Below are 13,282 nucleotides of genomic sequence, written 5' to 3' on the forward strand. Positions count from 1 at the left end.
ATCTGAGTTTAACAGTTGGACTTCAAACTTTTGTCAAAAAACTGAATATCGGATCGATTTTACTCGGATTTTCAACATTTTTCATCTAAAAACTGTTATTTCCGAACTTTATTACCTCGCACTCAATCAACTCCAATCTCTCCGGCATATAACTCGAACACACCACCTTCTGCTCATGTCTACACGGCAGAATGACCTCCACAATCTCCTGACACTCAATAGTACACGGCTCGCCACAGTACTCCGCGCACTGATGATTGCAAGTGAGCATTCGATTCTCACACCGTTGATTGCACGCTCCATCGAAATTTCCAGTCATCAAGGCGCCACATTTCACGGGTTTCGAGTGTCCACACTCCAAATCTAACATCACGAATTCTTCGCACTCTGTCGATGGGATACACGGGTCTCCACACCTCGCCGCGCATCGATGTCCACATTGGAGAGTTTGAGAGCACAATTGATCACATTTGGCTATTCGAATTCGGCTACACGGTGTAGAGACAGAATGACCGCATGGTAACGTGAGATTCACCAAACGCATACATTGTCCACACTCTTCATAACAGAGTTTCGCGCATTTGTGACGGAATTCCGGATTTGGACACTCCTTCTCACAAACGTAGTCACATCTCTGATCATGTTCGTACTCGACATTCGGATGGCATCGACGACTACACAAGTGTCCGCACATCTTCTCAATTCCACACAATTCCAGACAACCTCCTTCTGGAGATTTCTCCGCGAATTCCGAGGGATCTTTGACAAGTGAAATGTTGCCATGCGCGGCGCATTTCAGTGGGATACAGTACTCGACGAGATTGTGATGACAGAGTTGAGCGACGAGTTTATTCCATAACCACGAGTTATTCTTCAGGTATGCACCGTTTCCAATGATATACATTCCGTGTTGAGCACGAGTTAAAGCGACACAGATTCTGTTAGCGACTGCCAGAAATCCGATTCCAGTGTTCTCCGGAGCGCCACGATGAGAGCGGACGAGCGAGACGATGGCAATTTTCGATTCTCTTCCTTGGAAACTGTCGACGGTGTGCACTTGAATGAGATTCTGATCCTGAGAGGGCAAACCGAACATTGATGGATATTCACGATTGAAGAGATTGCGTTGAGCGGCGTATGTGGTGAGGACGACGATCTGGAAATATCAATTAAATATAAACAATTTCAGCTATTTCAAAAAATGTCAATTTTCAGCAAAAGCACGTCAATTTTCAGCCAAAAATGTCAGTTTTTAGCGTAAAAAAAACCGATTTTCAGCCAAAAACGTCAATTTTCAGAATAAAAAATCGCTATCTTTTCATCTTGATATAAAAATTTCAGCGTTTTCAGTTGAAAAATTCAACTATTTCACTAAAAATTGCTGAAAATCCCATTTTTCACATACATCTTGTGGCTTATAGCTTTGTTTCAACAAGTGTCGAACCAACTCGACAACCATCATCAATTCGTGTTTGTTCATCCACGAGATTCCATCGGGAGTGTCCTCTCGAGCTGCGTGTGACCACAGGAACAAGTTCGTCGCCATTCCCTCGACATCCGGATATTCGGACACGTTTTCTGCGTCGAGTACGCTGAAAATTAGAGATTTTTGGTGTGAAAATGTGAAAATAACAATAGAAATAGCTGAAAACGCCTCTTTTAATGATTTTTTATGGGTTTTTCTGAATCTGTGTCAATTTACTGTACATTAAAAAGCTCAAAAACAGAAAAACACATTAGAAATCGATTTACAGCAAAATGCTTGTTCTTTCAGCTAGAAGTTTTCGCATTTATTCATTGATGATTCCATCTCAAATCGACTGAAATCGATTTTGAGTCTTTTTTCTTTCTTTTTATTTGAAATATTTGAATTTCGAAGACAAAAATAACCGATTTTCAGTAAAACTTGGTTGAAAAGTTCCTCAAAATCAATGCTAATACCGAAAAGACGTCCAAAGCGCCCCAGACATTGCCTAAAGTCAAATCTCTCTGGCGTGCCTTTGACGCGTTTTCTGGTGAAATAAGTTCGAATTTTTTCAAGCTTTCCCCTTTCTAAAAACGCACTTATCATAGAATCCTGGCTTCACAATCACATTCGAAATCATCAAATTCATTCTGTGTTGTTCTCTCAATTGCGAGTACGGTAACGCCCGTTCGACGAGTCGTTCAAACATTGAAATCTGCATTCCATACTCTGTTCCGAGCTCGTGAACCGCCGGATTCGGACGGAGTTGCTTATGATCTCCAATCATAACACAATGCTCGACACTCGAAATCATCGCTGACACAATATGAGCTTCCAACACTTCGGCCGCTTCCTCAACAATCAGAATCCGCGGTTCGACGCGCTCCAGAATCGGACGAAGACGTGAGCATCCGGTAGTTGTCGCACCAATAATCATAGGCATTCTCATAATCTCCGCATCCACTCGATCCATCGCTTCCTGCATTTTCTTACAAGCCGCTCGGTACTCGCTGATCTGCTGCGGCAATATCTCCACAATCATTTTCCGCACCTCCTCACACCAATGCATATAGAGAGCCCATCGTTTCGGTCTCGCCAGACTGAAAATGAACTTGACATCTTCCAATTCCTTCTGTTGAAGCGGTGGCGTCGAGAGAATCATCGATTTGACTTCTTGCACCAATTTGTTGATATTCTCGTCGACTGGACAATTTCCGGCGGTTTGTTTCGATTTCACTCCCATCAGGGGAACGGTGTGGGGTCGTTGATCTCCGGCGACTATCCAAGGATGTTTCGTGTAGTACTCGTCGGCGGCGGAAGGTGTCAGTTGGGTGACGATGTCTTTTCCAGAACAGCTGAGCTGAAAATGAGAGGAATTTCAGATTGAAAAAAACAGTAAAATCCATACTTAACACGCTTCAAACTCAATATTATGAACTCAAAAATATACCAAAATGAAGATCTCGACGAGTTCTACGCCTCTGATATAATTTGGGCCGAATGGCTATTCGTTAATATGCCACAGGCCGGGCTAGAATGGCTTTTTGTCTGAAAATATCGATTTTCACTCTCGAATCTGGTTTCTCCTGGAAAATCTCAGTTTTCTCACTAAATTTGTCGTTTTTCACTGAATTTCCGTTAAATTCGATCTTGAAATCTCATATTTTTTAAGAAAAATTGGATTTTTCCGGATGAAATTTGTCGAAATTATAGTAAAAATGACAAAATATGAGTTTTCAGACTCGAATTGATCGAAAACTCAGTGAAAATCGACAATTTTAGTAAGTAAACTGGGATTTTCCAGGAGAAATCAGATTGAAAAATGGAAGAATGACTGAAAATCATCATTTTTCGTGAGAAAATCAATATTTTCAGACAAAAAACCATTTTAGCTCAGCCCGCGGCACATTAACAAATAGCACTCCGGCATGGACATAAAACTCGTCGAGATCTACATTTTGGTGTATTTTTCAGCTCATAATATTGAGTTTGAAGCGAGTTACATTTGCAAGTATAGATTGAAGGGCAAATTCTTATTTTTGAGGGATTTAGCTCGAAAATCGACAATTTTCGGCCGAAAATCGACATTTTTGACGAAACCCCTTACATTCATCTTTTCAAAAATGCGATCCAACACTTGCTCATCATCCAAATCCATCTCCTTCTCATTCTCCTCATCATCTCCTTCAACCGTCAAAAACTGGCGATCATTCTCCTCATCCGAATCTTCTGGAATCTCCAGAAACTTGCTCTTCTTCGCCTTCTTCGTCTGCATCTTCGTCGCTCTTCCGAAATCTCTATCAAGCAGCCAACAAGCGAGCGCTTCATCAGCATTCAGTGGTTGCTCCCTCGTATCTATATGTTCTATAGCGAAATTGTTGATTTCGTCTTGGAAATTCGGATGCATCACATGATGGAGTACTGTATACGATAGCAGCTCAGTTCGAGAGCAATGTAACGTAAAACTTGAAACTGCCAGATGATCCGCCTTCTTTCTCCTCTGTCCACTCGCTTTCGATTGCTCCCTTTGTGCCGCATCTGACACCGTGGATCGATACTGTTCATGCACATCGAATCTCATGATATTTTTTCTCTTCAAGAACTCGGATTCACACTTTCTTCCATATCTAATCATCTTCGGTTTCCCATTGTCTTTCGACAACTCCTCATCATCTTCAATCATCATCAGAATCCTCTCCAAGAAGTTGTCCAATCCTGAATTCGTATAACACACCACAAGAATCGGCTCCGTCATTTTCCAGTGACTTCTATTCTGCAACATCGTCTTCACAATTTGCACTCCAATATGCGTTTTTCCAGTTCCCGGCGGTCCTTGAATCAGCGATAACTCGTGTTTGAAAGTGGCACAGAACGCCTGTCGTTGACTTTCATCCATATTTTTCGGGTGGAATTCATCCAACAATCGGGAGATTCTGTACCATTTCTTGTCAATCAGAATGTGATCAGATCCCTTCGTATCGACACCAATCAACTGGCGGAAAATCGGCTCCTGTAGTTGACAGTACTCCAGATCCATTTCTTCCTTGGAGGGCGCTTTGGTGTTTATAGTGATATAATCATCATCATCATCGTCTACACCTCTCGGAATCGCTTTTCCACTCATAAACCGTCTCGCCGCCGCTTGGGATCTCAACTCCAAAAAGTACTTCTCCTTCGCCTTCTCCTCCTGAATCTGCTCCTGATTCTTCTCAAATCGATGAAAATACGGTCGATAGATATCCTTCTTCCCATGAACAATGTAGCGTTCGAATGGCATCGGTTTGAACGGGCTAATCGTTTTAAGATTCTCCAGAACATGCTTATACATCGGGAGGTACGAAGTGGCCTGTACCATCTGATAAGTCTTATTCGGCTGGAACGGAGCGGTCTCCTCATGAACTGCAAAGTGCAAACATCCATTGTAAACCAGTTTCGACGTTTGAATGTGTCCCAAATGGAAATCCGTCTCGAATCTATCACAACTGAGCATCACCAATCCCAACTCCTTCATCTCTCTATCATTCTCCACCAACTTCTCTACATCGTATCTCGCCGGGAAGATGATTCTCATCTCCGCTCCATCTCTCTCTGTCACCTGCTTTCCTTCTACTGACTCAATGACGAATACAGAGATATCCGAGCACGGCTGACCATCCAATCGTTTTCCTTTACACGTTCCATTCCTTGTGTAGATTGATAATCCGTCACGCATCGGACTAACCAGATCTTCTCTCAACAATCGGAACTGGACATCCAAATAGTGTTGAGCGTTCTTATAGATTCCAAGCTCCTGAATCCGTCGGAGATACGGTTCCGTGGGATTCACATATTCTTTCAACGTGGGAACTGATGGAAACGTTCTGAAATCTTCCGGAGGCTCCATTCGTTCACATTTCATATACGGCGGCTGGTAGTCGTCTTCTTCGACACAATTGGTGTACTTATAAGGCTGCTTCGGTTTCTCATCGCAATTCGTAGTCGGTAGATCAAGATCTGGTTGTGGACCACCATCTTCCAAGTCGTCAGATATATCTAGTACCGGGAAGTCGTCGTCCTCTTCATCGACGGTACCACCGCCGTTCTGAAACCCCATCGGATGTAGACGTCGTCTGGCTTCTTCTTCTTCGGCTCGTTGAAGTTCTCGGATTCGTTGTTGCCGGTAGAATTCTTGCTCGTTACGCTGCTCCTCCTCCATTCGTTCTTGCTGGCGCCGTCGTTGCTGCTCTTCGGTGCGGCGTTGCTTCAGAAACCTGTGATCGGATTCAGAGCTTCTTTCATCGATCGAAGAAGACTTGAAGTCCGAGGAGTGCAGGGAGTGATCGTCGTAGGGTCTTCTGAATTCTGAATCTTCTTGACGTCGCTCCGCCAGAATCCTCCGCTCATCGAAATGAGAATCCACTTGTGACGATGCGGAGCTTTGTTCTCCTCTCGCTTCGGGTCTTCTGAATTCCGAATCTTCTTGACGTCGCTCCGCCAGAATCCGACGATTATCATCGATACCAACTTGTGACGAATCAACTTGTGACGACGCGGAGCTCTGCACTTCTCCTCTCGCTTTTACTATCCATTTTTCGATATGTATCACCATTTTTTGAATGTTTTCAAGCTCTTTTTCAGTGGCTCCACCACGTTGCAACTCTGTCGTGTGGCACGATTTGTATTTCTCGTAAAAGTCTTGCCAGGAAGAGCTCTGAAAATCAACCATTTTCATCAAAATTTTAAGCGAAAAACCCACAAAATTGTCTATAGTCAACATGTAACCATTCTGATATCTGGCGGTATTGAAGTAGAGCATAATTAGTTCAATGAAAAGTGAAATCAAGTCATCACTCCACTTTCTCGTCACAAACGAGCGATCCAGAAATTTCTTTTTGAGTTTCGTCTCGAATGCCCGATGGAACAGTTCGTTTAGAATATTTTTACTGGAGCCCTGAATCTGTTTATTCCGAGAAGATACCGCGTGATTCACGATGTAGAGAAGATCCAGATTCTTGGTAAGCGAGAGGAATGGATGCTCGAATCGGTTGAACAGTTTGTCGCCTTTGATGTATTGTGACTGAAAATCAGAGAATTTCAGATGTTTTTGATCAAATTTTAAGATTTTTCAGCGGATTTTGACTGAAAATCAGAAGTTTTTTTGCTATTTCTGACATAATTCAAAAGAAAATGCTTGCAAGTATTACCACGGCACGCTTCTTACAACCGCGCTCTACCGAAACCGGAGAAAATTGTTTGGGAAATTGAGAGATGCAGAGAAAAAGAGTCATTTTTCAAGGGGATTTCGGTGGAGCGCATTTGTAAGAACTGTGCTGAGCTAATATCTGAAACTCCAAATTTTCAGATTTTTCAGCGGATTTTGACTGAAAACCAGAGAATTTTGACTATTTTTGACAGATTGTTAAACAGACTCCGTATTTTCAGATTTTCAGCTTAAAATCGTAGAAAATCAGAGAATTTCGAATATTTTTGACTAAATTTTGGAAGGAAATTGCGATTTTAACGTCTAGAAATGTTTTAAGCTTCAAATTTTCTAATTTTTCAGCTTTTTTAAACCATTTTTTTTTTCGGTTTTTTATAGTTTTCAGCCTAAATCCCGTACCATATCACTCTCATGTTTCTTAACCGGCGATCCTCTCTCCGGATTCTCTGGATCTGGCACAAATCGAAGTGCTTCCAATACATCTTCATGTGACAGAATCGAGTGTCCATTCAATTCTTCCTCTTCTTCGTCTCGTGGCTCTTCACGTCTTCTGCTTGAAGCTGACGACGTCGACGGCACGTCATCACTGAATACCGAGACGGTTGTGCTCGACGAAGGGAGTGGAGCTGAAAAATCATAGAAATTCTTGTGATTAGAGTTGAAAAATCATTCAAAAACCACTTTTCGTGCTGGAAGATGAATAAGAATGGTCAGTGGTTATTATCGGAATAAAAAAGTTCCGACATTTTTTACCGACACGCAAGAGTCGCGGTACTGGTAGATCAGAAACGCCCACTCATCATAAACATTTCTTCTGCAAAATCAGGGCACGGTTTCATTGAATTCGCGGGTGAAGTTTTGTTTAAAAATACCACTTTTTAAATAAAATTTGACCTATTTCCTTTAGAATTTGATCTTTTTTCCTCAAACTTCATGGTGAAAATGAAATTTTAAGGGAAATAGGTCAAATTTTATTTAAAAAGTGGTATTTTTAAACAAAACTTCACCCGCGAATTCAATGAAACCGTGCCCTGATTTTGCAGAAGAAATGTTTATGATGAGTGGGCGTTTCTGATCTACCAGTACCGCGACTCTTGCGTGTCGGTAAAAAATGTCGGAACTTTTTTATTCCGATAATATAAATCGGCCAAAAACCTGTAGAAAATCGGCTGAAATTGGTTGAAATTGACTAAAATTGGCTGAAAATCGCGTGAAAATTGCTGAAATTGACTAAAATTAGTGAAATGACCTACTGAAATTTTTATTTTTATAAATTTCTAGGCCAGCCGTGATTTCTACAAGCCAGATGGTCTTTTCGCTTTATTTTACACAAATTCTGAACGATTTAGCAATTTTCTTGTGAATTCTGTTGTCGGTTCACGAAAAACTCCCGGTCGTGCTTAAAGGCGCATCTGATTTGTCTGAAATTCGTTTTGTAGTAGAGAAATGTCGAGTCTCAAACTGCAAAACGAATTTCAGACAAATCAGATGCGCCTTTAAGCACGACCGGGAGTTCTTCGTGAACCGACAACAGAATTCCATCAGAAAACTGTTAAATCGTTCAGAATTCGAGTAAAAATAAAGCGAAAAGACCATTTGGCTTGTAGAAATCACGGCTGGTCTAGAACTTAATTCAAATAAAAATTTTAGTAGGTTATTTCACTAATTTCAGCCGATTTTTGACTACTTTCAGCCATTTTCAGCCCATTTTTAACCGATTTCAGACATTTTCAGCCGATTTTCTACAGATTTCGATCGATTTTTAGCCATTTAACCACCGACCATTTTTATTCATTTTTCAGCCTGAAAATGAGTTTTTAACAACGATGTTTGCGTAAAACCCCATAAATATCTCACTTCTCAACCCTGGCGGTCTTTCTAACGGTATTCCAGGTGGTGGCTGAATTCCGAGTCCAGGCGGAGGCGGAATCACTTGTGAAGATGCGGATCGAGACGGAGCTCGGAGTCCTGGTGGTGGTAAACCCGGTGGTGCGGTGTTTGAGTTCATTTTGCTGCTGTTACGGCTGCTATGAGATCTGGAATTATAGCATAGAGGATATGGAGCACTTGGTGAGCAAAGGGAACGGAAAAAGGACGGAAAATCGAGAAAAATTCGAATAAAAATGGCAAAAATGCATTAAAAACCCACAAAAACCGAGAAAAAGAAAAATTATCGGGTGAAACTTCTTTTTCTCTCTTCAGCTGTCTGCGTCTCCTCTCTTCACACACTCTCTCTCACCCAAGCCAACCCGACGAAGGGGAAACCAAGGGAGGTCTCCAAACCGGTCATAATAACACAAGTTTGTGGGAAAAAAAGGCAAAAAAGAGAAAAAAAATGGCGAAAAAATCCGTTTCGTCGTCGATATTTCCAGCATTACCTCATCTTGGCGCTCGCTGCTTTCAGTTTCTGCTCCTTGAGATGCATCTCGTGAGCGTCAATTTCTAAATCGTGATCGTCGACTCCCTTTTCTTTACCGAATGTTGACACTCTGAAATTGGTTGAAATGGCTGAAAATTTTGGGCTTTCTTGTGGTTTAAAATATTTTTCTCAGTACAAAAATATGTCGGAAAAAGAGTGCTTTCAACCCCTTTCTAAGTCGATTTATATACGAAAAATTCAGAATTTTCGATTTTCGCGCTGAAAAACACTATTTTTATCGTCTTTTTCAGCTCTTTATTGCTAGTTTTCTTGAAAAAATCGTGTCTGACACTGAAAATAAGTTAAAATTGACATTTTCAGCTCAAAATGCTACAGGAAACCGAGCTGAAACAGTTATTCGTAACTCAAGAATAGAATTTTTCAGAAAACTTCTTAAAAAGAACTGAAAATTGATTTCTGAGTTGAAAAAGAGTGATTTTAACATTTCCTAAGTTAATTTTCAGTTCTCGGCTTCACAAAACTACCAAAAATACGATTTTGCGTAGAAAAACACTATTTTCATTTTCTTTTTCAGCTGTTTTTTGCCAAAAATACGGATTTTAATAGTGTATGCAATGAAAGCCAATTTTCCTGAAAAAAATCGTGTCTGACACTGAAAATAAGTCAAAATTGACATTTTTCAGCTCAAAAAGCACGGAAAATCGCAGAATTTTTGATTTTCTCTGGAAACTCCGTACTAACTTCTCATCTGGCGGCATCCACACAGCCACCGACTCGACAAGCCCTTCGGTCTCTCTCAGTGCCGCCGACAATTTCTCGCACTCTTTCTCCAAGTGATCGTACTCGAAATCTTCCATCATCTCCAGAATTTCATCCCGTTCAAGTCTGAAAAACCAGCAAGAATCCGCGAATTCCACACAAATCGCGTCGAGTTCTTCTCTATCGACTTGGTCGACAATGAGGATCACAATTGGGTTCGACAGAGGTCCCGACTCGTATTTCTCTGGAATTTTCTCCAATCCGTTACTGATTTCATTGCGAAGTTGAGTGTAGTCGTGGGCGGTCACTGTGGTCTTCAGAACGTCACGTTGAGCGTCGAGGAGGACGCCTGCTTCGATCATTGTCACATGGACGATCCCGACGAATTTTCTGGAAACAAAATTTTTATGATTTTTAGTGGGAAAAATGTAGAAAAATGCTTGAAAACCCAAAATTCCGAGTTTTTAGATGGAAATTAAGCTGAAATCGGGATTTTTAAAGTTTTTGAGCCGAAAATTTGGCTGAAAATCGGATTTTCAGCTTGGAAAATGGGATTTTAGAGTCTTGTGGTGAGAAAATGAATGAAAACCAGCTTGAAAACCCAAAATTCCGAGTTTTAGGTAGAAATTGAGCTGAAATCGCGATTTTTGATCGAAAATTCAAATTTCTGAGTTTTTGAGCCGAAAAGTTGGCTGAAAATCCAGAAAAGTAAGTTTTTACTTTCATTCGTTATATCGAAAATCCGTTTTTATATGATTTTAGTGTGAACATGTCGAAACAATCAATTATTTCCCCTAAAGACCACTCAAAATCTCAAAAAACCGGGTTTCTTTCATTCATTATGTCGAAAATCGGATTCTGATATCAAGGTGGTACTCTAATTGTCTGAAACTCGTTCTAGATGAGTTTTTCTGTCTCCGAGTCGAATTATTTTATTAATTGTGTAATTAGCACACTGTTAATAATATAATTTGACTCGGAAACAGAAAAATTCATTTAAAACGAGTTTCAGACAATAAGAATATCACTGTTGGAATCAGATTCCGATTTTCGACATAAAGAATTTTTTTTTAACCAGATTTTTGAGATTTTGAATGGTCTTTAGGGGAAATTATTGGTTTTTTCGACATTTTTACACTAAAAGTCATACAAAAACGGATTTTCGACATTATTTTTCTGGGTTTCCAGTGATTTGCATGAGAAAATAGTGTTATCAGGAATTTTTTCGATTATTCTATGATTTTCAAGCAATTTCGTCGAGTTTTGATAATACGAGTGTAAAAAATCTCCGTTTTTTCGGCATTTTCACACTAAAAATCATATAAAAACAGATTTTCGACATTATTTTTCTGGATTTTCAGTGATTTTCATGAGAAAATAGTGTTATTTCTCTGGATTTTCAGTAATTGCTTTTTGAATATTATAAATTATTACATAAAAGCCTCTGCTGGAAACGCTAGCGACGTTCCGCCGACACGAAAACACATCCACGGACGTCGTCGTTGTCCACGATACGGATCGTCGTCGTACTTCGCCGAGCCGATTTGATGGGGGAGGCGTCGGCCACCGACCTCGCGAAGAGGTTCCGGTTTCATTTGTGGATGATTTTGGTGTTGTTTTGAGATGTTTCAGTTGGATTCTGGAAGAAAAATCATATTTTATCATTTTTTTTAGAGGAAAAGAGAGGGAAGAAGGGGTTTTTAAAGCGGAAAATCAACTTTTGAGATGAAAATATTGGTTTTTCCATGAAAACTAGAGTTTTGACTGTCGGAATCGCGGCTCGACTAGGATAGAGTCACTTTTATAGCAAAAACGTTGTTTTCTGTCAAAAATTAAAATGTATTTTGGTTCGAAAAAATCAGTTTTTAATCTGGAATACGAATTTGGCCGCCAGAAAAATCTCGGTACAAAAATTAACAATTTCATATTGATTTTGGAAGAAAATAAACCGTTTTTCAGTTTTTATCTGGAAAAACAAAGTTTTGGGCTGAAAAACAAACTTTTTTTTTAAATTTTCGGTCAAGAAATCGAATTTTCCACTAATTTTCAAGAGATTTTTACGAATATTTATTTCTGGTTTTTGATCCCAAAAACTATTATTTTCGCTAGAAATACTCTCAAAAACCTGCAAAAAAGGTTTTTTTTCAGATGGAAAATTCAGCTCAAAAATTTCGGATTTCGCATTTTCCACTAGATTTGCAGATTTTAAATGAAAATTTTCGGTGATTTTCACGAATAATTCAGGTTTTTGAACTTAAAACTGTCATTTTCGCTTGAAATAGTCTTAAAAATCTGCAAAAAAGTGTAATTTTTATATGGGAATTTGAAAAAAATTATATTTTGACAAGAATAAACAACTGGAAAATATTATTTTCACGATTTTAGCTGAAAAAACTGAAAAATGTGGATTCCAACACAAAGAAACCGCTCGAAAACTGAAAAATGAGCAATAAAACTGGCGGTCTGTTACAGTAACCCGCATTTCGCTGCGAGACTCAAACACATGGATATTCGAATGTTCCTTTGAATTTAGTAGGGTTTTTTCGAATTTTTAGTGAAAAATCTTATAAAAATGTGTGAAATAAGTACAAACAATAACAGTGCATGGCCTAAAATCGAATTCACCAAAAAAAAAGATTGTTTTTCCTCACCTGCAGACGTATTTTCACTTTTTTCCGGCCTCTCATATCTCGGTCCCTGTCAGCATATAGCTAATGATCGCGGAAATTAAATTATTTTTTCAGCGATTTTCAACATATTCGGTTTGGTGACCTCTTGGTTTCTCTGTTAGCGACTTTAACCTATCAGAACTCGTTAGGAATCGCTTATACAAGAAAATGGTCAACTACAAAAATGAAGAGCTTAATTTGTTTTATAAAGTCAACATAGAACCATATTTTTCAAATCCGAGTATTATGAATTCATTTTTATCTGTGCATGGGAGGACCGCGCCGCACTCGCGCGGCGGCCACGCCCATTTCTTGCGGCAGTGTTCAAAAATGGAACGCAGCGTTAAAATGGGAGTGGGCGTGGCCGCCGCGCGAGTGCGGCGCGGTCTTCCCATGCACAGATAAAATTGAATTCATAATATACAAAATAAAAAGCTTTCAAAATTCGGAACATCTTCCTCAAAAGACAAGAAATGACAAGCCGAGTCGAAGAGTGCCCCACTGGGGGAGATCTTTGGTCCAACTATTTTAAAATTATGTTCATTGTATAGAGTAAGCCTTAAGCTACATTTTTGTAGTTGATATCTTTTTTGTGCGAGCCATCCCTAGAGGGATACAGTAGGTGAAAGTTCCCACTCACCCAATCTATCATATCCATAGAAAACTCCTCTAACAATCGGCCTATAGTCACCCGGTGTGGAGTGAGAGAGAGAGAGAACACGTGCGCACACCAGAAACCGTATGCTGAAGGGTCAGGTCTCCTTTTGCAATCATTGATTTTTCTTGTGTTGCCCTTTACTCGCAATGGA

Source organism: Caenorhabditis remanei, chromosome II, assembly GCF_010183535.1.
Source record: "Caenorhabditis remanei strain PX506 chromosome II, whole genome shotgun sequence".
NCBI lineage: Eukaryota > Metazoa > Nematoda > Chromadorea > Rhabditida > Rhabditidae > Caenorhabditis > Caenorhabditis remanei.